This window comes from Ammospiza nelsoni, chromosome W (genome assembly GCF_027579445.1).
Source record: "Ammospiza nelsoni isolate bAmmNel1 chromosome W, bAmmNel1.pri, whole genome shotgun sequence".
NCBI classification, from domain to species: Eukaryota; Metazoa; Chordata; class Aves; order Passeriformes; family Passerellidae; genus Ammospiza; species Ammospiza nelsoni.
In genome coordinates this window covers 12,652,981-12,677,773 of record NC_080668.1, presented here as the reverse complement: position 1 = coordinate 12,677,773, position 24,793 = coordinate 12,652,981, and the positions used below count along the sequence as shown (strand labels likewise).

General features: G+C 42.2%; 1 pseudogene; it reads left to right on the top strand.

The window, feature by feature from the left end:
• Nucleotides 1-23,714, top strand: part of LOC132086135 (sorting nexin-2-like) — a 194,219-nt pseudogene extending 170,505 nt beyond the window's left edge.
• Nucleotides 23,715-24,793: the final 1,079 nt, after the last annotated feature.

Below are 24,793 nucleotides of genomic sequence, written 5' to 3'. Positions count from 1 at the left end.
CCTATTTTATACCCCAAGCCTTAAATTAAGGCAAATAGTTAGGAGGGATAGAAAGATGAGAACTAAGAAAATTGAGTTTTTAGTAGACATGGGGGCAACATATTCAGTGTTAATAAAACCTCAATACCTATAAGAGATGATTATGTTATGGTAAGGGGGCAACTGGCCAATCTGGAAAAGTATACCTTGAAAACCATCAAAATATTCATAAGTTTTTGTATATGCCCAACTCTCCAAAGGCCCTGTTGTGTAAGAACTTGTTGGAGCAGCTGGAAGCAAAGAACACATTTAAAGATGGGGAAATTATTGTGGAGGTAAAGGATCAACAATATGTAGGCATACTTGACTTAATTTTAACAATTAGTGAAACTGAAATTGAAAATAAGGATGAAATTAACAAGAAAATAATAAATCCGATGTTTCCTGGGGTATGGGCCTCTAACATACCAGGGAGGGCAGAGAAGGCACCTCCTGTGCAAGTTAAAAAAAACAACCAGCTAAAGTCAGGCAGTAAAAGCCTGATCTGCACCCAGTGGTGGCAAACCCATACACCTTGCTAACATGTCTGAACAACTGAACTAACCTAGATTACCGTTTTAGATCTGAAAGATGCCTTCTTTTGCCTCCCTCTCCATGAAACCAGCCATACAATTTTTGCATTCGAATGGAAAAGCCCTATAAGCAGGCGCAAAACCCAGCTCACACAGATTGTGTTGCCTCAAGGTCCTCAAGGCTTCATAATTCCCCTACTCTGTTTAGGGAAAAACCTGCAAAAGATCTAGAGTACTGAGAAGCTCCACAAGAAGAAGGAAGGATACTGCAGTATGTAGATAATCTAGTAGCCACTCGGACAAGGGAAGCATGTGTGGTCTAGACGGTAAACCTTTTGAATATCTCAGGCTCCAAGGATACAGAGTATCAATGAAAAAGGCACAGGTAGTGAAACAGAAGGTAATCTACCTAGAGTACATAGTCAGTGCTAGGCAACGGACTTTAGGGCAGGCTCACAAGGAAGGCATATGCCAAACCCCAAAACCCCAGACAACAAAGGAACTCCGAACCTACTTAGGCATGGCAGGGTAGTGCTGGCTGTGGCTTTACAATTACAGACTGCTCATAAGACCCCCACTATGCTCCTATTGCCATTGGAAACAGAGATCTCCAGTGGACAAAGGAAGCCACATGGGCCTTTCACCAGCTAAAGAGCGCCCCCATGTCAGCTCCAGCTTTGGGACTTCCAGATGTAAGTAAACCATTCTTTCTGTTTTCATGAAAGGCAGAGAATTGCCCTAGGAATATTAGCTCAGGACTTGGGTCCCTATTAGAGAGCAGTTGCTTACTTCTCCAAGCAACTAGATGCAACAGCCAAAGGATGGCCAGGTTGCCTCAGAGCTGTAGCAGCAATTGTGCTGAATATTCAAGAGGCATGCAGGTTTACCCTGGGACAGAAAATGACTGTGCTAGTGTCCCACACAGTGTCCACAGTACTGGCAGTAAAGGGCGGCCACTGGATTTCACCACAGAGGTTCCTGAAATTCCAGAGCATCACTGTACAACAAGATGATGTAGAGATAGTGGTGACTAATATTGTCAACCAAGCTTCCTTTTTCAGTAGAAATCAAGGAGAAGCAGTACACCACAATTCCCTGGAGACCATTGAAGCTACTTACTCCAGCTGCCCAGACTTGAAGGACACTCCTCTGGATGATGCAGAGACCTGGTTCACTGACGGGAGTAGCCACGTTACCAGTGGAAAGCGGCATGCTGGATATGCAGTCACTACCTGCAGAGAGGTAATAGAATCTGGACCCTTACCAACAGGGACCTCTGCACAGAAGGCTGAGATAATTGCCGTGACCTGTGCCTTGGAAATGGGAAAAGGAAAGATAATAAACATCTACACGGACTCAAGGTATGCATTCGGAGTCTTGCATGCACATGGAACCATCTGGAAAGAGAGGGGACTGCTAACCTCACAGAGAAAGAACATCAGACTTGCGCAAGAGATAATCCAGCTGCTAGAAGCAGTTCAGCTGCCTGAAAAGGTAGCAATTATGCATATTAAGGCACACCAGATAGTGAGCTCAGAATTAAAATAAGGAAATGAGCTTGCAGATAGAGAGGCAAAGGAAGCAGTGAAAGGTGAAGTAACTATTGAAAGAGCTCTAATTCCAGATAGACAAATTTCCCTTGAATGTAAGCCAGAAAAGATAGAAAACTAATCAAAGATCAAAAAGGGACATATAACCAAGAAGGGTGGGCTACCATTCAAGAGAAACTAGTAATTCCTTCCCATTTGTTGTAGTCACTAGTAAGGGAGGAGCACCGGAGCACCAGAAAACACACTAGGGAGTAGATGCCCTAAACACCTATTTAAGTGAAGGAATCATTGCCAAGAATTTATATGCTGCTATTACTCAAGTGACCCGACAGTGTGATCTTTGCCTCCAGACTAACCCCAAAAATACCCCCAGACCAAGACTCGGTCAGATTGGGAGGGGCCATGGGCCTAGACAATAGTGGAAAATTAACTTTTCAGAACTCCCAAGGAAAGGGGAGTATCAGTATTTATTAGTATTGACAGATACATATTCAGGGTGGCCAGAAGCAATCCCCACCAGAACTCTCAACACTCAAAAAGTGACCAGGGTATTATTACAAGAAATAATACCAAGCTTCGGAGTTCCAGCCACAACATCCTTGGATAGAGGATCACATTTCATTTCCAAAATAGTGCAACAGATTAGTAGCCACCTGGGCATAGATTGGGAACTTCATACTCCATACCACCCCCAATCAAGCAGCCAAGTAGAGAAAATTAATAATTTGATTAAGCAGCAAATTGTAAGACTGGGGCAGGAAGTTAATCTACCCTGGCCCCAAGCTCTTCCACTGGCACTGTTGCAAATTCAAACTAAACCTAGAGCTAAAGAAAAGCTGAGTCCCTTTGAAATGCTTTATGGAAGACCAAATAGAATACAAAGGGAATGTCCACCCACATTGAAAAAGTAACATTAGCCCCTATTTAGTGGCTTTAAGTAAACAACTCAGAAAAATTAAAAAAAACATGTAACTAAAACTCAGAGCAGAGAGCTAGATGGATCAGTACATAACATACAGCCTAGGAATTATGTGTATGTTAAGCCTCTTGCAGAAAAGACTTTGGAACCACAGTGGGAAGGACTATTCCAGGTGCTTCTCACCACCTTCACCGCAATCAAAATCAAGGAGCAGAATGCCTGGATCCATCACTCTTGGGTGAAGAAGGCCCAGAAGCCCCTTAGAAAGTGACACCAAGAGACAATGAACTGAGACTAAAACTTATGCAGGCAAAATGAGTATATTGTAGCCAGGGGTAGTTTGTAATTTCATGTACAGAATTGTTTTGTGTATAATTATAATTGTAATCTTAGAATTAGAGACCACCTCTATCCAAACTGATGCTAAATGGCGTTAGTCCCAAGCTTTTTATCAGTATACTGGATCCATGGGAGAACCTACTGAGATAAAAATATTTAAACCTATCCACTGTAGTAATCCATGGGAATCAGGTATATGAGGAGCAGGAGTAGAAAGAATAGAATCTATGGACACTTCAGTGGATCAGAGGAGAAGAAATCAGGGTAGAATACCAGGTGGTCAATAGGACCTCTCATGAGAGACCAAATCAAATTAGTGTCTCAACCTCTCCTGTATACAGGTACCGGGAGGTTTTGATTGTTCAAATAAATCAAATTGTTAGTGTAATTTCACATCAATACAGCCTGTAGAAGTGACTTGTCTTTGGACTCATGATGCTATCAAGCTCTCATTTAAATTTACAATAAATCCTATAATTGCTAATGCAAATTAACATCTCAGAAATCCAACCAGCCTGCTCCTTTCCTAAGGACATCCTTTGAAAGCTGGACAACGTAGTTACAATGACAAGTGCACCTCAAGAGCAGAATAAGAAAAGATCTAACTGAGATATTAGAGACAAGATTGAGAGTTTTAAATGAAATTAATTCAGAAATAATGATGAACACTCTGGCCACTGCAGCAGTCTAGCAAAATTAAAACAGCCCTTACCATCATCTCTATTAGAATTAGGAACTAGCCAGTGGCAAATTTCAAAAGTACTGCCAAAGTAGGAGAAGGCCAAGGACCAAGACCACAAGTTAATAGTAGAAGCACTTAGTACAGTTCAAGATAATGTGTCTTTAGCTTTCAGTTATATACAAGCACAGTTATGGATGCAGGCAGCAGCAGCTCTGATCATACGGGAAGGGGTAAAGGTAATTTTCCAGCTAAAATTCAAGAGATTGTCTTGGATAATGTGATTGGTTGTGAAAGAAAGTTTCAGTCCTAGTGGACTATGGTAAATTTCACCTATGATCCTAGTTCTAATGTAGCCACTGACTTTGTGCTTACTATATGTAATGCCACTGTTCATATTATTTGTCCTGGTTTAGGACAAATTTGGGAGAAAACCTCCAAAAGGGTCCCCTGCAGAAAGCAAACCTACACAGCCCCCCCCCCCTCCCCTTCAACTGTTTCGGGAAGGATTTCCTCAGAGAGGAGTGGAAAGAACCTGTTTATTTAACAGGCAAAGCACTCCCCAGCAGACAAAATGAACAGTACTGGATAACAAAACTCATTTGCTGCTCTGAAGAGATGACAAATTCAGAAAGTCTTTCCGGTGGGTGGTTGTTCTGTTATCAGTCCCTCCAGCACTGGGAAAGGCTGCAGAGTAGGCCCCGGCAGGCTACAAAGTGCAAGCTCTCGGTGTTTCCCCAGGTCCCAGTCCGGAGCAGGTTGGTCCCAAGAAAAGGGAAAGAAAACCAGTCCAGGGGAAACTCGGACTGCCTCAGCTAGCTAAACTAACTAAAAAGCAAAAGGAGTGCTCTGTTTTGCTCCATCCATGCCCAGACAACAACAGTGTTCCAGCCCACTGTGGAGGAGTGAGTCCAGTCCCTGATATCAAAACTCTGTGCTTCTTCTTCTCCCTGCCTTCGTTCTCAGCCAGTCTTGAAGGCACAGAATATAATATCCAGCATAAACAGAACACACGATTGGGGATACAAACATCATAATGTCACCCTAGGACAGTTATCCACCCCATCATCACACTAAGAATAAATAATGAAAAAACAGTGCTCTACCCCTCAGAACATAGAGTGTGGGCACAAAAGGTTAATGAAAAGTAGCAAACAGTAAGCTTAGAATCTTCTGTTACTAAGGAACGACTAGGATTAGCGCTCAAGATGTGTGTCTCAACACCGAACAAAGTATTTGTCACTTCGAGATTGATCCAGTCACTAATAAGAAAACTGTACTTGTATGTACTAGTAAAGGTTGTGTATACTTAAAAAACCTCCTTATCAAATGTACATAGTAAAGCATTAAGAGACACTTGTTAGCGTAGGGATTTACATTAAGGTCCTAGGGTGACGTTAGGATGCTTGTATCCCCATTCGTGTGTGCTGTTTATGCTGGATATTATGTTCTGTGCCTTCAATACTGGCTCTGAAGAGTGAAAGTTTTGTTTTGGTTTGTTATCAGCCACTCCCCCACAGCCGGCGGGACATACAGATGGGACAGTACATTGTGCTGCTTTTTGCTTTTTGCCTGGCTTTTCGCTTTGCTCTTGCTCTTGCTCTTGCTTCTGCTTTGCTTCTGCTCGCTCTTGCTTCTGCTCACTAGCTGGTTTAGCTAAACAGTCCAAATTTCTTCCTGGACTGTTTCTCCTTTCCTTTTTTGGACCTACTCAAACCTGCTCTGGACTGGGACCTGGGAACACTGAGAGTTTGCACCCTGTGGCCTGCAGCAGCTGCCCCAGCACCGGAGAGAGACTTTCTGAATTTGTCATCTTTTTCAGAGCGGAGAAAGAGTGGTGTCATCTGGTATTGTTTATTTTGTGTGCTGGGGGGTACTGTGCCTGTTAAATAAACAGATTCTTTCCACTTCTCTCTGAGGAATTCTTTCTGACCTGGTTGGGGGGAGGGGCCCTGTGGGTTTGTTTTCTGGAGGGGCCCCCCTTTGGAGATTCTCTCCCAAATTTGCCCTAAACCAGGACAAAATTTGGGGCTCAACGTGTAGGGCTCGAGAGAGAGTGGAAAAAACCTGTTTTGAGTGCATTTTGGTTGCCATTACTCTGTGTTGGTATAAAGCAGCTAATAGCCATGTTTTTTCAATTCATAATGTCTATTGGGGTGAAGGGTTGAATGCATTTCTTGTCCCTAGGATTTTCTGAGATCTTAATACCTCTATGGTCCCTAGGATTATTTTCTTATCCAGAAATAGCTCTAGTATTGTCCCTAATACATAGTTTTTACAGCAGAGGGGCAGTGACCAGAGTAGCTATTCTGCTGGGATTGGTAGAAATGGTTTGTAAGAAGTTTATAAGCATGCTGGGGTCTGCTCCAGGTATGAATGGTTTGTGGCTATGGTCATGCACCCAGCTTGTTAGAGGAGGAGCAGGGGATGAGGCTTTTCAGCCTTTGCTTCTATTCTTCTCCTCTTAATCTGTTGCATCACTATTGAAGAATGTGCAGTTTCCCCTGAATGTTAAAGAGACCATCTTTCTGGTATTCAATCTGGTAACATTCTTCTATACAGTCTGCAGCTTCTCTAGAATGAGGGCTGAAATTTCTAGATGGGCTGATGAGACCCCTGACCCAGGAGTAGACCCAGGTGTGGAAAATCCTAAGTGGTGTGGGAAATGGGAGGATATGGGCCAAATCCTGAAGGAATTCTCTGACCCTATAGTCTGGGACTTTCCCCATGGACAAATTCAGAACCCAGCTGAGGTGAGGAAATACCTGAAAGAGAAGTACCAGGATGACCCTAAGGAGAAAAAGATCATTGCAGTGAGCTGGGCCTTGGCATATGCTTATTGCACACTGCTAGATACTGTAGGGCAGCAGACAGAGGCAGAGGGGCAGGGAGCTACATAAGCTATCCCAGTCACTCAGGCTGCAGCCAACACCCCAGGCTCGAAGCCAGCAGCGAAACTAGATAATGAGCCTAAGCCAGCAGCTAAACAAATGGCTGTTGCTACTAGCATTAGAAGTGGAAAATGCACAGACAAGACTAATTGACCAGTGGATGATGATGATGATGATGATGATGATGATGATGATGATGATGATGCAGGAGAAGGACCCTCAATGCCTCCTGACAAAATCAGGAGTCAAAGCAGCAGGTGCAAGATCAGAAGCGAATATTGAGTTCTTTTCCCTGAAGGACCTTCTTGGCCTAAGGAAGGATTACACTCAAAGACCTGATGAATCCATAATTAGTTGGTTAGTCCGTCTCCGGGATGATGCAGGAAAGGCTACAATTCTTGATGGCACTGAAGCAAGGGATTTGGGATCCCTGTCACATGATCCTGTCATTGACCAAGGAATGATGAGAGGGGCTAATCCACACAGCCTCTGGGTACGGGTCTTGGACAGTGTTGCACGAAGATACCTGTGTGCAGATGATCTTTATATGCAGCAAACACAGTGGAAGGCCATAGAGCAAGGGATCCAACGCCTGAGAGAAATGGCAGTGGCAGAGATTATCTTCTCAGATGACGTAACATCTAGGAATCCAGACTTGGTACCATGCATGTCTGTGATGTGGCAAATACTTGTGTGACTTGGACCACATGAGTATTCTTCTGCCTTAGCCATAATGAAGAGGGATGAGAGGGATGAGACCGTGCTTGATATGGCAAAGAAGCTCCAAGCATATGCAGATGCTGTACATGGGCCAACGCATGCCAGAATCTCAGCGGTGGAAACACGTCTGCAGAATTAGAGGATAAGATAGAGGAGAATCACAAGAAGCTCAGAGACGAGTTAAAAGGAGACCTTTTCCAAATCTCAGAAGTACAGATCAGAGGTTCTGGTACCCAACGAAGCCATTCCCCAGATGGCGAGAGAAGGTACACCCCACGAGTTGAGCTGTGGTTCTTCCTGCGTGATTGTGGAGAAAACATGAGGAGATGGGATAGAAAACCTACTGCTGCTCTGGCATATCGGGTGCATGAATTGAAGCAAGACAGGGCTCAGAGAGGAAGTTCCATGAAAAGGAAAGCAGCTACAGTTGCCCGTAGCCAAACTGCCAGGTATGATGATGATGACATGTCCGATCCCCTTCAAGGAACCTCCAAGACATATGTCCAGGGAAAGAAGGATAACCAGGCTTAGAGGGGCCCTGCTTCTAGCCAGGTAGAGACTAGGAAAAAACGTGTTTTCTGGACTGTGTGGATTTGTTATGGCATGGCACATCGGAAGCACGAGAATATAAAGCTTTGGTAGATACTGGTGCGCAATGCACATTAATCTCATCAAGACATGTGGGGACAGAGTCTGTTTCTATTGCTGGTGTGACAGGGGGATCCCAGGATTTCACTTTGGTGGAAGCTGATGTGTGCCTAACTGGAAATGAGTGGAAGAAACCTCCTATTGTGACTGGCCAAGAGTCCCCAAGTATTAAGGGCATAGACTACCTTCAAAGTGGGTATTTCAAAGACCCAAAAGGACTCAGGTGGGCATTTGGGATAGCAGCTGTAGTGACAGAGGGCATCCGGCAATTGAACAACTTGCCTGGGCTTTCTGAGAATCCGTCTGTAGTAGGATGCCTGATGGGAGAAGAGCAACAGGTGCCAATTGCCACTTCCACAGTGCATCGACGACAGTATAGAACCATTCGATATGCTGTGATTCCCATTCATAAGACGATCGATGAGCTGGAGAGCCAAGGGATGGTCAGCAAGACCCACTCACCCTTCAACAGCCCCATTTGGCCTGTGCGAAAATCTGAAGGAGAATGGAGATTGACTGTGGACTAACGTGCATTGGATGAAGTGATTCCACCACTGAGTGCTGCCGTGCCAGACATATTAGAGCTCCAGTATGAGCTTGAGTCCAAGGCAGCAAGGTGGTACACCACTATAGACATTGTCAATGCATTTTTCTCCATTCCCCTGGCAGCAGAATGCAGGCCTCAGTTTGCTTTCACATGGAGGGGAGTGCAGTATACCTGGAACTGACTGTCCCAGGGGTGGAAGCACAATCCTACCATCTGCCATGGACTGATTCAGACTGCACTAGAAAAGGGTGGGGCTCCAGAACACCTACAGCATATTGATGACATCATTGTTGTGTGGGGGAACACAGCTGCGGAAGTGTTTGAGAAAGGAAAGAGAATCATCCAAATCCTCCTGGGAGCTGATTTCACCATAAAAAAGAGCAAAGTAAAGGGACCAGCTCGTGAGATTCAGTACCTAGGAGTAAAGTGGCAAGATGGAAGGCATCAGATTCCTACACGTCATCAACAAGATCACAGCTATGTCTCCACCAACCAATAAAAAGGAGACACAAGCTTTCCTAGGTGCCATAGGCTTTTGGAGAATGCATATTCCTGAGTACAGTGAGATCGTGAGCCCTCTTTACCTGGTCACCTGCAAGAGGAACAATTTCCTCTGGGGCCACGAGCAGCAACAAGCTTTTGCCCAGATCAAGCAGGAAATCGCTCATGCAGTAGCCCTTGGCCCAGTCAGGACAGGACCAGATGTGAAGAACATGCTCTACTCTGCAGCCAGGAACAATGGCTTGTCCTGGAGCCTTTGTCAGAAGGTGCCTGGGGAGACTCGGGGTCGATCACTAGGATTTTGGAGTCAAAGCTACAGATGCTCTGAAGCCAGCAACACTCCCACAGAGAAGGAAATCTTGGCTGCCTATGAAGGGTTCTAAGCTGCCTCAGAGGTGATTGGTACAGAAGCAAAACTCCTCCTGGCAGCCCGACTATCAGTGCTGGGATGGATGTTCAAAGGCAAGGTTCCCTCCACTCACCATGCCACCAGTGCTACATGGTGCAAGTGGATTGCTCTTATTACTCAGTGAGCCCATATAGGTAAACTGAATCGCCCTGGGATTTTGGAGGTAATTACAAATTGGCCCGAAGGTGAGAATTTTGGTTTCAGAAATGAAGAACAAGAACCAGTGACACGTGCTGAAGAAGCTCTTCCGTAAAACCGACTGACACAAACGGAAACGCGCTACGCTCTTTTCACTGATGGCTCCTGTCGCATCATAGGGATGAACTGGGAGTGGAAGGCAGCTGTATGGAGCCCCACACAACAGGTCACACAAGCTACCAAAGAAGGTGGATCGAGCCAACTTGCTAAACTCAAAGCCTTTCAATTGGCCCTGGACTTTGCAGAAAGAGAGAAGTGGCCAAGGCTCTACCTTTACACTGATTCATGGATGGTAGCCAACGCTCTTTGGGGATGGCTGGAGAGGTGGAAAGAGGCTAACTGGCAGTATAGAGGAAAACCAATTTGGGCTGCTGAAGAGTGGAAAGACATCGCTACCAGGGTAGGGAGGCTACCTGTGAAAGTCCACCATGTAGATGCCCTTGTTGTCAAGAGTAGAGCCAATGAGGAGCACCAAAAGAATGAGCAGGTAGACCAGGCTGCTAAGATAGGGGTGTCCAAGATAGACCTAGATTGGCAACACAACGGAGAGTTATTCCTAGCTCGATGGGCCCATGATGCCTCAGGCCATCAGGGCAGAGATGCCACCTATAAGTGGGCACGAGACCGAGGGGTGGATTTAGCCACGGAGAGTATTTTGCAGGTTATCCATGACTGTGAGACATGTGCCGCCATCAAGCAGGCCAAGTGAGTGAAGCCCCTGTGGTATGGTGGGCGGTGGTCCAAGTACAAGTATGGGGAGGCCTGGCAGATTGACTACATCCCACTGCCCCCCTGCCTCCAAAGGACCTGCTTTTCGAGGCCCAGGTTGGTGTTACGGGCAGTAGCATGAGACACAGAGTAGGTTTCCATCCATCCTGTGGTGGCTTCTACCATTGTGAGCACATGGCACTTGCCTTGGCATGTCTGGGGCAGTCTGTAAAAGAATTTACTTATTTTCTAGGAAAGGGGGCAATGAAACTGAGGGGAAATTTACTAGGGTGGAAATCCATTTCTGATTTAGGTGAAATGTGCTGTTTTAAGTTACTAAATCTGTAGCTTGCTTATTCCCAGGACTGCCTTTTCTCACAAAAAAACCTATGTTCGAAAAAAACCTGCTTTAGCTGAAGGAAAAATGCAAGAGAGAGAAGAGCGTAATATGTGATGTAAAGAAATTCATGCTTGGGTAGAAAATGTAAAAATAAAATAAAAATTGTAAAATAAATTAGGCATGTAACGAAAATCCAATGAGCCTCTGACCATGGACAGCCCAGAGACAGATTACCACACCGAAGTTGCGAAACTCCTTGTGGCAGCAGGAAAGAATGCCTCGTTAACAAGTAAAAGGACATGGATGGTGCGGAGATGGGCTTCTCCCGGGAACCACCTGGGAACACCCAAGGATGATCAGCACTTGATAAATATCATCATTAAAGATAACCAAAGTCGTCAAGAACATACATCTGAATACAGGAGTTCTCCTGACATGATCAGCACCTGCCACCACCCAAGAAACAGCAATTGTCCAGCCCTGTACAGTAAAAAGAATCTTCATACATATGCAGGGTGACAAAAGAAATCAGAGCACCTCTGTCTCAGGTATAAAAAACTGTATAAAACAGCCCTGCCAGGGACGGCATGTATGAACAGAGGGAGGCCCGATGCCATGGAAGTCAGATCTAGGTTCACCCAGTGCCGTCCCCTGGGCTCGATGCTGTCTCTTTGACTGTGGCTATCGAGGACTGCATTTTCGGTTGTGAAAATAAAATCTTTCACTATTATTATTAATTTGGCTTTCTCGCTGATCATTTATAACAAGAGGAACCCCTTGAACTTTGAAACAGATGAAAACCAAAACTGAGGCTACGGGAGATAGGGCAAGATGACCCAGGAGTTCTTTCTGTACTTTCTGATAAAAAAACTCGCTGCAAGTTTAACTGGAAACCAGTAAAATGAATATGTATGAACCTATTGTGGAATTCTATGCATATGTACCAGTTAAGGGGATAAAAAAGGAACAACAGTTCTCAGGGGTGTGCATGTCCTTTATGGGGAGCTATCCCCACATGTGTCCAGTGCTGTAATAAACATACCAGCTTTACAACTTTTAAAAAGTTGTGGAGTTTTTGTGCAGTTTTTTTTTTTTCTTTCCGCAAATCAGGATCACAGCTACTTTAACATCTGCTTGCTTAGCATGGAGGCCTTTACTCAATACCTACAATTTGAACACTTTCATCTCCCCATACTTTCATGTGTTATAGGGAAAAAGTCTTTTCCTCCATAGCTTTACAAGAGGATTTCAGCCCCAAGATCAAGGCATCTCCTCATCCCTCCTATCTGGTACTTGACTCTTGCTTCACTGACCTCGATGTCTTCATGTTGCTTCTTTACATGCCTGCATTGTCCTTCTTCTCTCACTCAAGGGAGGATTGAAGCACTGAAAGAGTTAATATCTGCAGATGGTCACCTCAGCATGGCTGAGCTGGGCAGCTTGCAGCGGGAATTGTGGCTGGGAGGGGTGGCTTGGATCTACTCAGCCACGCCAGAACTCAGCAGCAGCACGCCGGGGGAAGGGGTGGGGTTGGGGGAGGTTGTTTCTCCTTCTCCCTGCATGGTGGTTGCGGGCAAACTTCCATGGTAGCAAAATCTTGGCCAAACTGGCCCAGCACAGGGCTGCTTCTGGGGGCCAGCGGACTTGGCTTGGCCCCTGACTAGTGGCAAGATGTTAGAAATCGCAGCCATGGTCCGACCCAGCTCGGCCTGGCACTCCCTCCCTTGCCCAGCAGCCGATGGGTGGCTCGTGGGTGCCCTGGGGGAAAAGGGACAGGCGTTGCCCAGCCCAGCCTGGCCAACAGAGGGGGCCGAGGCATGTTACCTCTTTGCCAGCCGGAAGAGAAAGAGGTAGTTCCCAGGTTTTTTTCATCTTTAACATGCGTTTTTCACAGAGGAATGTACAATTTTCTAGTGGCTAAAAGCTTTGCATCACTTCCATAAATGTCTCCCATGCAAAACCAGAACATCCCCCTATTCAGATCATCAATAAAGACATTGTTGGATCTGGACGCGGCACCATTCACCACCATTCTCTGAGCCCAGACATCCATCCAGTTCATAACGCAGGGAAGAGTGCACCTGTCCAAGCCATGGGCAGCCTTCTTTTCCAGGAAAATGCCATGGGAGACAGTATCAAAGGCTTTACTGAAACCCAGATGGACTACATCCACAGCCTTTCCCTCATCCACCAGGCTGGTCACCTGGTCATAAAAGGAGATAAGGTTGGTCAGGCAGGACCTGCCTTTCCTAAACCCATACTGTCTGGGCTGCATCCCCTGGTTGTCCTGTATGTGCCATGTGATTGCACTCAAGATGATCCACTCCATAACCTTCCTGAGCACCAAGTCAGGCTGACAGGCCTGCAGTTTCCCAGATCCTCCTGGCCCTTCTTGTGGGTGGGTGTGTCGGGAGTTTAGTTCAAGCATGGCTTAAAGAAAAAGGCCATGAAGCCATGCAATTGAGAGAAAAGTAACAGGTAGCTGTGAAGTAGTTCCAAAGCAGTTCCCAGCCTGACTTCTATAAACAATTAGTCTCTCTCAGGCATCATTGTATAAACAATAAGGTTCTCAGGCAGTCTTCCCATAACAAGTGAAACACCCTCTCTGGGAAAAGATGGCACCCTGGGAACAGATGTGGAAGTTTTGGGAACCTTTCATATCACAGTGAGAACACTGGTTTTATTTTGTGTAAACAATCAATGGTATTGTAAAACAAAAGGAGTGGTTAGAGTTTTCTCTGTTAGCCTATCGTAAACCTGGATTTTGGAATATGCATGAAGTTAATTAACACTGTTATTTAAAGTGACTGATCGATCAATAAATCGGAGTTCGATGCATTATAGGATGGTCGTTCTCCCCCTCACTTCAACATGGGTGTCACATTGGCCAGCTTCCAGTCATCTGGGACCTCCCCAGCTAACCAGGACTGATGTTAAATGATGGAGAGACGCTTAGCGAGCTCTTTCTGCCAGCTCTGTCAGCACCCTGGGATGAATCCCATCTGGTCCCATAGACTTGTGAGTGTCTAAGTGGCACAGCAGGTCAGTAACTACTTCCTCCTGGGTTGCAGGGGGTTTATTCTGATCCCACTTCCTGTCTACCAGCTCAGGGGGCTGTTTGATGTGAGGATAACCCATCTTACTGTTGAGGACTGAGGCAAAGAAGGCATTAAGTACCTCACCCTTGGTGACAATATTCCCCCCCCTCCATCCAATAAAGAATGGAGGTTTTCCTTGTCTCCTTTTTTGTTGTTTATGTATTTGTAAAAACACTTATTGTTATCTTTCACAGCAGTGGTCGGATTGAGATCTAGTTGAGTTTTCGCCTTTCTAATTTTCTTTCTATACAACTTAACGACATTCTTGTACTCTTCATGAGTTGCCTGCTTCTTTTTCCAAAGGTGAGACGCCCTCTTTTTTCACCTGAATTCCTGAGAAAGTTTCCTATTCAGCCAGGCCTATCTTCTTTCCCTACAGCTCATCTTTCAGCACATAGGCATGCTCCTGTGCCTTCAAGATTTCTTCCTTAAAGTGACGTGTTGGTGTTTGTATGTCTAAGACTTAACACATGACAGACCTCCCATGCTTCATCAGCCAAACAGCCTGGTTTATTGTTTCCAACCACCTTTTATAGGCAATTCAAAAACTCTCGGTGCTACACAGCCATTCATCTAATCTCCATGCCTCACAGACTCTCAACCAGTCAAATGCTTGCATTTTAGGAGAGTTGTTATTGGTTGGAACCTCTGTCAGCCCAGAGTCTGGTTCGTGGAGCTGGGCTGGATTTCTTATTTATAACTGGATTAATGCTAACCACAGATCAGCTTGCACTGCAACATTAAAGTATGTCCAGACTTCCTGGACACCTTTACTTTTAAGGTCTTTTTCCCAGGGGACTTTCTTAACCAGTGTCCTGAGTAGGGCAAAGTCTGCCCTCCAGAAGTCCAAAGCAAAGGTTTTGTTGACCCCCTTCCTTACTTCATTGAGTATTAAAAATTATCATTTCATGGTCCCTGTGCCCAAGACAGCCTCTGACCACCCCATCTTCCAAGAGCCCTTCTCGGTTCCTAAACAGCAGGTCTAGTGGGCCATGACTCCTATTAGTCTAACTCACCACCTGTGTCAGGAATAAGAGTAGATGATCTCAGAGATTTTTTGTAACCTAAATGATTCTGTGATTCCTATGACGATAGGCTGAGTTCAGCCTCAAGAAGAGATGACTGAGAGAGCACCTCATCAATGTCTATAAGTATCTGAAAGGTGGGTGTCAAGAAGATGGAGCCAGGCTCTTCTCGGTGATGTCAAACAACAGGACAAGAGTTGGAGAGCAGAAACTGATGGACAGGAAGTTCCACCTGAATATGAAAAAGAACTTCGTTACTGTGCAGGTGATGGGGCACTGCAAATGATTGTCCCAAGAAGTTGTGGAGTCTCCCTCACTGCAGATATTCAAGAACCATCTGGATGCAATTCTGTGCAATATGCTCTAGAATGACCCTGCTTGAACAGGGAGGTTGGACCAGATGACACACTGTGGTCTTTTCCAACCTTACCCATTCTGTGATTCTGTGTCTTCAGTTGCTTTCTCATACCTCTACCAGGAATTATTCTCTGTAGAGGCAGATGTCTCTGATATCAGATGTCCTCAAGGTTAAAAAGTATTTTAAGAAGTAATGAAAATGGGAATGTGTCTCATTACTGCTGATTTGACACCTTATCTTAGATTTCAAGTAATGCTTTTTTTTTTGAGTGGCATTTAAATTGTGATAGTTTTAAATATCTGAAGACATTTCTACAGATATGATGTTCTGATGATTCAGTAAAAGTGGCAGTTATAAACAAACCTATGCTTTTAATTATTAACTAAATTGGATTGCAATGAGATTTTGTTCAAAGGTTCTTCAGAGGAGTTGGCATTGTACACAACTTGAGGTTTGATAACACAGTTCCCTAAGAGTTTGTTAATGAATAAGCTCAAAACATCAGCTTTATGGATGCCAGGCACAAAGTCACATGCCTTTTTTTAAAGGCATATCTAAACATGGCAATATATTACAGTATAAACAGTCTTGTTAAGTATACTTCAGTCAGTGGAGCAGTATAATGGAAGCAAATTCTACTCTGGTGTTGATGTTGCCATTGAATAATTTTCTTCCTCTTCTTTCCCCCTTCCCCAGCTGCATGGAACAACTTCACTACAGACCAGTTCAGATTGTCTTGAATTTGCTGTATGGGAGACTTGACTTTTGGTTTGTGTGAGGCAGAGTTGAAATTTTCCAGAGTAGAAATTAATTTTAATTTAAGTAAAATGTACATGTTTAAGTCTGTAGCTTGCTGTTTAGCCTGACTGCCTGTTCTCGCGAAGGGCCTGTGCTTAGAAAGACTGCTTCAGCTGAAAGACGAGATAAGGGGGAAGGGGGAGGCAGACAGAGCAGGGCAACCTGACCCAGGAGTTCTTTCTGATAAAGAAGAATTAGTGGCATGTGTCACACGAAATCAATGGAATGAATATGTATGAACCTATTGTGAAATTGCATGCATATGTATTTGAGAGGGAGATAAAAGGAAATCTAGAGTTCCCAGGGGTACGCATGTAATTTTAGGGGAACGATTCCCACATGCGTCCAGCTCTGTAATAAACATACCTGTGGGAACTCAGCACATCACTCCGGATATCCAGAGTTACCGAGAGAACCCTTGAAGGGCTCGGAGATCCTGGAATGTTGCCAAAAGTGCCTGGTGGCTTGACTTTGACCCTTCGAGGGATGTGCCACCTGTTTGAGGACGTGAGAGTCACTTGGGAATGAATGGTGTAAGAATGATGTATTTACAGGGTGAAATATAGATCTTAGGGTTTTGGTACAGGGGGGTTATGGAGACAAGATGGAGGGATCAGGGCGTGTCTTGTCCTTCTTCTTTCTTCTTCTTGTCATCCATTTTCAGTGGTGATGTTGGCACTTTGGGATTGGTCCATGGTGAAGGAGCACTTGCTAATATGGGTGAAAGGTATTGGGAAATAAAGGTAAATATGATGCACGTAGTTTTTAGTATAAAAAGAGACGACCGCCCAGTAGGAGGTCAGAGTGCCCTTGGCTGCCTTGCTGGTCAGACCTCTGTCGGGCAGAAAGAAAATTCTGTAGCTAAGAAATAATAAACAATCCGAAGACTGAAAATCTGAAGAGTCCAAACTCGTCCTTTGAAGCACGGGCTGTCCCAAGGCCATCCTACGCATGTCCGGGCAGAGACAAACAGCCGGACCGGACACATATCGGCTTTACAACTTTCAGAAAAGTTGTGGAGTTTGTTTGTTTCTGCAAATCATGTGGGTTTGAACTTTTTCTGAACTTTGCAATTGGATAATACTGAAGTGACAGTTTCTTCTATGTGTTTTGCAAAACACAATAGGTATCACATAACAGGCTCAGCAAATCATTTACTGGTTTTGGAGAGTTTTGTGTTCACTATATTCTCCTAAATGGTTTTTCATTGTTATGTCCTTGAGTATTTTATCATGAGCTTTGGGAAATATAATTTATATTTTTCAGTTGATAAACTTACATTTCCTGTAGGACAGAGGTCTGCTTGGTTGACTGATCTATCTTGAAGAGTAACATAATAAATTAACTTCATTTTATTGGATGTCACTCCTGTATTTCAGAGCTTTCAGCCAACACAGCTGCCTTTGCTGAAAGTGCTGTCATGTTAGGTAATTCTGAGGACCACACTGCTCTATCTAGAGCTTTGTCTCAGCTTGCAGAGGTTGAGGAGAAGATAGATGAGTTGCACCAAGAACAAATTTTTGCTGATTTTTAGGTCTTCTCAGAACTACTTTGTGACTACATTCATCTTATTACTGCAGTAAAACTAACTGCTGCTAGGAAAAATGTATAATTTTTGTGTTTATTATCACATTTTGCAGTTTGTATATTTAAGGTAAATAACCAGGTTGGATGGGGCTTTGAGCAACCTGATCTAATGGAAGGTGTCTCTGCCCATGGCAGAGGGGTTGGAACTAGATGATCTTTAAGGTGCCTTCCAACCCAAACCATTCTATGATTCTATGAACATTTGTATGCATTTGCACACTTCATTATGCAGTTAAGACTTCCTGAGTTTTTGTTTGAAATTCCAATCAAGTAAAATGAATTAATCCATGATCAGTTATTCCCATGTTAAAAATTGTTGTAACAAAAAATGGGCATGGATTAATAAGATCCAGACAAAATCTAAATGGTGACTATCTTCTAATTTGATTAATGTTAATATCATACTAGTTAGCATGCTGTACATGTTTCTTTCAAGTAACTGATTTTTACACTATGCTCATAAAATGTTTTCAAGAACATAATTTGGCTATATTATATAACCAATAGCTTCAGTAAAGAAGCAACAAATATTGCTTGACAATTTACATCTCATTAAAGAGTATTCAATTTTGGTGTACAGTACAATTAGATTTTGACATGGAGAGGGGTTGCATTGGGTTTATGTGGCAAGGTTTTGGTAGCAGATGACTTCAGGGGTGACCTCTGTGAGAAGACATCAGGCACAGCTGGTTCCAGACAGCTCCTCAATGGACCCACCATGGGTCAAAATAAAGCAAACCAGCAAAGCTGGTGGTACCTTTGTGAAAACATATTTAATAAAGGTCAAATTACTGTTTAGCAGTGTGTGTGTGTGAGAAGGAAGTGTAAGAAACAATCCTGCACACACCAAGGTCAAAGAAGGAGAGGAAGGAGGTGCTTGCAGGTGTTTCCCAGCAGCCTGTGGAGAGGACCACTCCTGAGCAAGTGGATATGCCCTGAAGAAAGCTTCAGTCCTAGAAAACCCACATGGGAGTAGGCTCCTGACAGAATCTGTGGCCTGTGGAGAGGAGCCCACGCAGGAGCAGTCCTTGCAGGACTGCAGCCTGGGGGAAGGACTCATACTGGAACAGGGGGAAAGTGTGAGGAGGAAGAAGTGTCAGAGAGGAACTGTTGTGAACTGACTGCACCTCTTTATCCTTCCTGTGCTGCTCAGGCAGGGGGAGGTAGATGAGTTGGGAATGAAGGAGTGAAGTTGAGCTTGGGAAGAAGGAGGGAGGGGAGAGGTGTTTTAGTTTTTGCCTTTGATTCTCATCATTCTATTCTGGTTTTAATTGTCAATAAAATAATCTTTCCCAAGTTAAATCAGTTTTGCCTGTGATGGTAATTGGTAAGTGATCTCCCTGTCTTTGTACTGACTTGTGAGCTTCTTTTCATCTCTTTTTCTCCCCCTGCCCTGTTGAGGAGAGGGAATGAGAAAGCAGCTGTGGGTGAGAGTCTGGCAGCCAGCAAGCCAAGTGTCAAGCCAGTGATGTCTTAGAATTTTATCCAGAAATAACTTTGAAAGTGTCAAACTGTCGGGAAAATATTTTTAAATTTTATAAGCATTCACTTGCATTATGTATATAGTTATAGTCTATCAAATACACATAATATATAAAAAAAATTATACTTTGATTCTTCTGCTTCCATCCATTGTTAACAAAAATGTACTGCCAATTATGCATATAGTGAATGAAAAGGTTTGCTAGAATCTGTATTTATATAAGCATTTGGGTATTATAGCATTTTACAGTGGTTGCTTTGGTAGTATTGTGATGGAACAAGGAAAAAAAAATTAAAGCATCAAGGTGTTTGCTCTAAAGAGGCTTCTTGAACGCCCTCTGTTATTTTTAGATGGTATTTAGCTGTGCAAGGATGATGTCAAATTAAATCTAAGACACAGTGAAGTTTCTTTTGAGTACACTTGTTCCAGTTTTATCCAGAAATAACTTTTTCTAACAGGAATTTAGACAGCTTTAACAGCTGCAATTGCTTAATAAGTGCCCATACTTACAGGAGGTGTTTGATCATCAGATGAAATCCTGGCAGAAATGGCAAGAAGCTCAGGTCACTTTACAAAAAAAGGTGAAACTGAAGCAAAGCTCCAACTTGCCAACAGATCTGATAAACTGCAGCAAGCTAAAGATGATATAAAAGAGGTAATGTTGTCAAGTATAAATATTATTCTGTCAGCCAGACTTTTTTAATTAATTCATTCCCCTTTACTGTCCCATTTAATACAATTTTTTTTTTACAAATTGCGTATTAGCGATTTCCATATTTACTGACATATTTAAATGGAGTTTATTTAAAATATGAGATGGATATTATTGTTACCCATTCTGAGATAGTTAAGGCAGTCAAATACAGTCTCTAAAAAGTCAGGGAGATGGGAAGAGGAGAACATGAACAAGTTTAAAAATGCTTTTAACTGTTACAGATGACTTGGATAGTCAGAAGAACATTTCTTGGTTTCTAAAGCTAAAATCTAGCTAAAAGGACTAAAGGAGAACTGTTCTCATGTTTTGCTTACATTTATATTTAATTTTTAAAACATATACATATCATTTCAGTAAAAATCAAAAATGCAGAAATTTCAGAGAGTATACATTTTTTTAAACATGCTTCACTAAGGAAATTGAAGAGGTAAGACAGCTTAATTATTTAACATTATTGTATTCTAGTCATGAACCACTATTTTCTCATTAAATAATGGAGAACATAATTGCAGATTTCAATCTCTTATGTACTTTGTTTGGTTGCCTCATTTGTCACTAACTCAAGTTGCTTTGTTCTTTATGCACTTCAATATATTTTACATACAGTGTTGAAGTTTCTCATTAACATGGCTTTCTTATTTTCTTTAAAAAGGACCTTGTTCACTAGGAGAAAAAAAAAGTCACTTTTTTGTGATCACATTCTTACTGGTTGGCTCTCTTGATGTCATCCATCCATCATGCAGAAGTGAGCTGGAACTCATTGGCAAAACTGATTCCTGACTGTTTGGAGCAGTAGGAAATACTAAATGACCCTTTCTCATCCTTAATATAAAAATAATAATGATTTTGTTCTTGAAGGATTTTTTTTCTACTTTATTGTGTGCTTAGAGAAGCTTGTTAAGTAAACTTGAAATTTGAGTATGCTGGCAGAAAATTATTGCTTCCACTGAAATATATTCAGAGTTGCTGAATTCTTTAATAGTAGTCCTTTTGACAGAGATATTGAAAAGTGGAAGCCTATCCAGCTTGAGCTTCATATGTGACTCAGTTCCTTTGTTCAGATAAAAGGTAAAAGAGTAGTCCTCAAAACAGGATATAAACAAGAGGGTGATTTTTCCTTGTCAGAAACTGTAAGATGGCAAAATCACTGAAGTCTTGGGCACCTCTAAAGATGCTGTAATACGAAGGAACAAGTTATTTCAAAGCAGTCCTAATCTCTCTTTCCTAGACTGAATTTTATATAGTTTTAGTTATTAGCTAACTCTCTAGGCTGTGTACATATTAATGTTTCCTTGAAGCACATCCTGTTATGACTTATTGCATAGCTCCATAAGAGTACATCTGGAAAGACATTAAGAGAATTTTGAATAAATACAGACTAAATACATAAATATCTCAAGATATTTATTTGAATAGATGTTCATTACATATCACAACAGTAAGATAACACTGCACCACAAAATGCTCTGGTGATTAAATAGCACCACTAGATTGCTAGCAGGAATACATTTTATTGGTGCATGTTGATTCTTGGCTGCATTTTTTCAGAGGAAGATAGCTGTTACCAGATCTATTAGCTCCCATAATTCAGTTAGTATATTGAGATTAACAGATACAGCTGCATTTTTATAATTTCTGTTAGCATGTATATGTCTGAAGTGTCAGGATGATAGCTTTTTTCATAATATACTAACACAGATGGTGTAAATTTAGCAATATAACAGTTACAGAAAAGCAGGAGCAAAGGAAGGTCTAGCAATAAGATAATACAGCTGGTGATGCTTTCTTAATTGTGTAGCTGAATGTCTTTTGACATAAAATAAGGATAAACATGACCAAGTGTTTTGTAGTATTGATATTAATGCCTTGTTACCAGTATGGCAAAACCCTACAACCAACTTCACTTCCTCTGAATTTTCCTTCTGTGCTCTTACCTGCATTTCTTTCTTTTTTTTTCTTTTTTTTAAATTCCTGCTGTCTCTTAAACAATTCCCACTGAGCAAGAGAGCTTGTGTTTTGTCTTGCCTAAACAACATACATTCTGACCAATAAACACATCCCTGTTAGCTTGTCATCTGCAGGAGAAATGTGGCAAAAAAAACATTTACTTGACCATAGGTGGGGATGAAGATTTAATAATCTCTTATGTAAATAGGAAAGTACAGAAAACTATTTTTTGAGACTTTTTCACATTTGATTGAACAGATAAGAAAGCTTAAAGGTTTAGATTCCTTTCCTAGCAGTTCTTGTAAAGGGAATAGCTAATAGAGATCCTTTCTTTTCATTAAAGAATTTTTTAACTTCTTGTTTCTTAATATTGCTGATAACAATATTAAGATATTTTTATATTTGGTATGAAGATAATATTGCCCTAGATATAATTGTTTTAACTGATCTGATGGTATTCTTCTCTATAAATTGTTGTTTTGAAATTACTGTACTGAGACTTTCCCTTAAGTATGTAAAAAACAAATAGGTGCTTTTCAAATCTTGAATAACTATACCTAATATACTAAAAATAAAGTTCAGATAGTGATAGACTTAACATTGAATGCTGTCTTATTTCTGTATGTTTTTCCTTTCCCAGTGGGAGACAAAAGTTCAGCAAGGGGAAAATGATTTTTAACAGATCTCCAAAACCATTCGTGAGGAAAAGATTTGAGGCACGTATAATTTTGTCAAAAAAAATTATAGTTTTGCTTTAGATAATATTGATGTTCCAAGGAAACTTGGTTAAGAGGTTAATCTGCCATAATTATTTACTTGATAAACAGAGGGAACGATTGAAAGACTTTAAAACTGGTATTATCAAGTACCTAGAATCATTAGTGCAAACACAACAGCAGGTAAGAAATTTAAAACTTTTTGAACAAGTTAATATGTTCCATATTAGGTTAGTTATAAAAGGCAAGCTTTAAGTACAGCATTTTCTAAAACATGAAGAACTAACTCTAGTCTGTAATCTGTTGCAGAAGGACATAGTGATTGCTATTTCCTGGCTATTACTGTTCTTACTTGCAGAGCCCTAATTCAGGGAGATGGGAAGGGAGTGGAGGGTCTATTCAAATAATACTTTTACTTGTAGATTGGAGTAAAATACATGCTTAGGCTTACTGAAGAGACTTGAATATTCAAATGTTTATCTGCTTAAAGAAAAAAAAGTTCTGAATGTTGTACAGCAATAAAACAGCCTTTGGTGACTCAGAAGTAGGCCTGGTTCCCAAACTAATTTCCTTTTTTTTCTCCAATGTGGGAATATAGCACTCCAGCTTTGATTTTAAAAATTAAAATAATTAAAGAAACCCCAAAGAGGGAAGAATGGCAAACTCACACTGCAAACAAATTCTGTACAGCTATATTCTGTACTCACTGGGTAAGAATAACTCTGATTGCACAAGCAGATTTGTGTGTTTATTACTAGTGTTTTTCTTGCATAATATAATAATATGAATGGATGATTAATGAATGGAAAATGGATAAGCATCTGTGTTCTTACTTTGTCTAGTGAAGACAAGGTCATTACAAGAGGAAGAGTATGAGTGGGTTTTTCCAGCATTGAATACTTAAAGTAAGGTAGCTTTTTTTTCCTTCTCTACAAGCTAATAAAATACTGGGAAGCATTCCTACCTGAAGCTAAATCCATTGCCTAAAAGAAGACTATTCCAAATAGCAAAAGAGTCTGGCTGTTTCTCCTGGATAAAAAATAAAATTCCACACTGAAATCACTTCAAAATAATTCAAATAACCACTATATATATCATGAATTAACACATGGTGGTATTATATACCACAGCATTTTATTAATAAACTGCATGTTGTGACCCTCTTTGAAGTAGACTGTGTGTCCTGGGTTGACTATATGATGCTTTTATCCCCAATCGTCTCATTCTGTTTATGTTGAATAATAAGTTTTGTACCTTTAAGAGTGTTCCAGAGAGTGAAGGGGGGGAGAGAAGAAGTGCGCAGCTTGTTTTCAGACACTGCACTCACTCCTCCACATTCCTGCTCCTGACTGTGTTGTCTGCGGACAGACAGCGGGACAGAGAGCTCTTCTTTTGCTTTTTAGTTAGTTTTTAGCTAGCTGAGGCAAAGAAGTTCCCTGGACTGTTTTTTTTCCATTTTCTTTGGACCTCTTGGAACTGCTCTGGACTGAACACCCAGGAGAGCACCGGCAGCTGCAATTGTGGCCCACCGGGGCAGGCCTGGCCTGCGACAATTCCAGCACTGGAGGGACTGACCAGAGATTGAGCAAGCTGCTGCTTGAACCCGGGGTTTTCTCAGTTTGTCATCTCTTTTAGAGTGGCAAGGGGTCTCATACTTTGATATTGTTTTGGTTTTATTGTTTAATAAACAGGTTTTTTCCACCTTTCTCCAAGGAGGCATTTTTTTTTTCCCTCCCGGACCAGTTGGGAGGGAGGGGACGATTGGATCTGCTTTTCCCACCGGAGCTCCTTTGGGGGAATTCTTCCCCAAATTTGCTCTAAACCTGGACAAATACATGAATTGGTGCCCAATGTGGGGCTGGAAAAGGTGGAAAAAAGCTCTATTAATTGTGTGTTTGTTGTTGTTAAAGCAGTTAGTAGCCATGCTGCTTGGACCCCTGATGTCTCTAGTTGTGAAAGCCTCTGTGTGGCTCTGGGCTCTAGACCTGTTTGCGGTTTCAGTACCTTTCTGGTCATTAGGATTATTGTCCTTAACAAGTAATTTTTACGGTAGAGGGGTACGGATT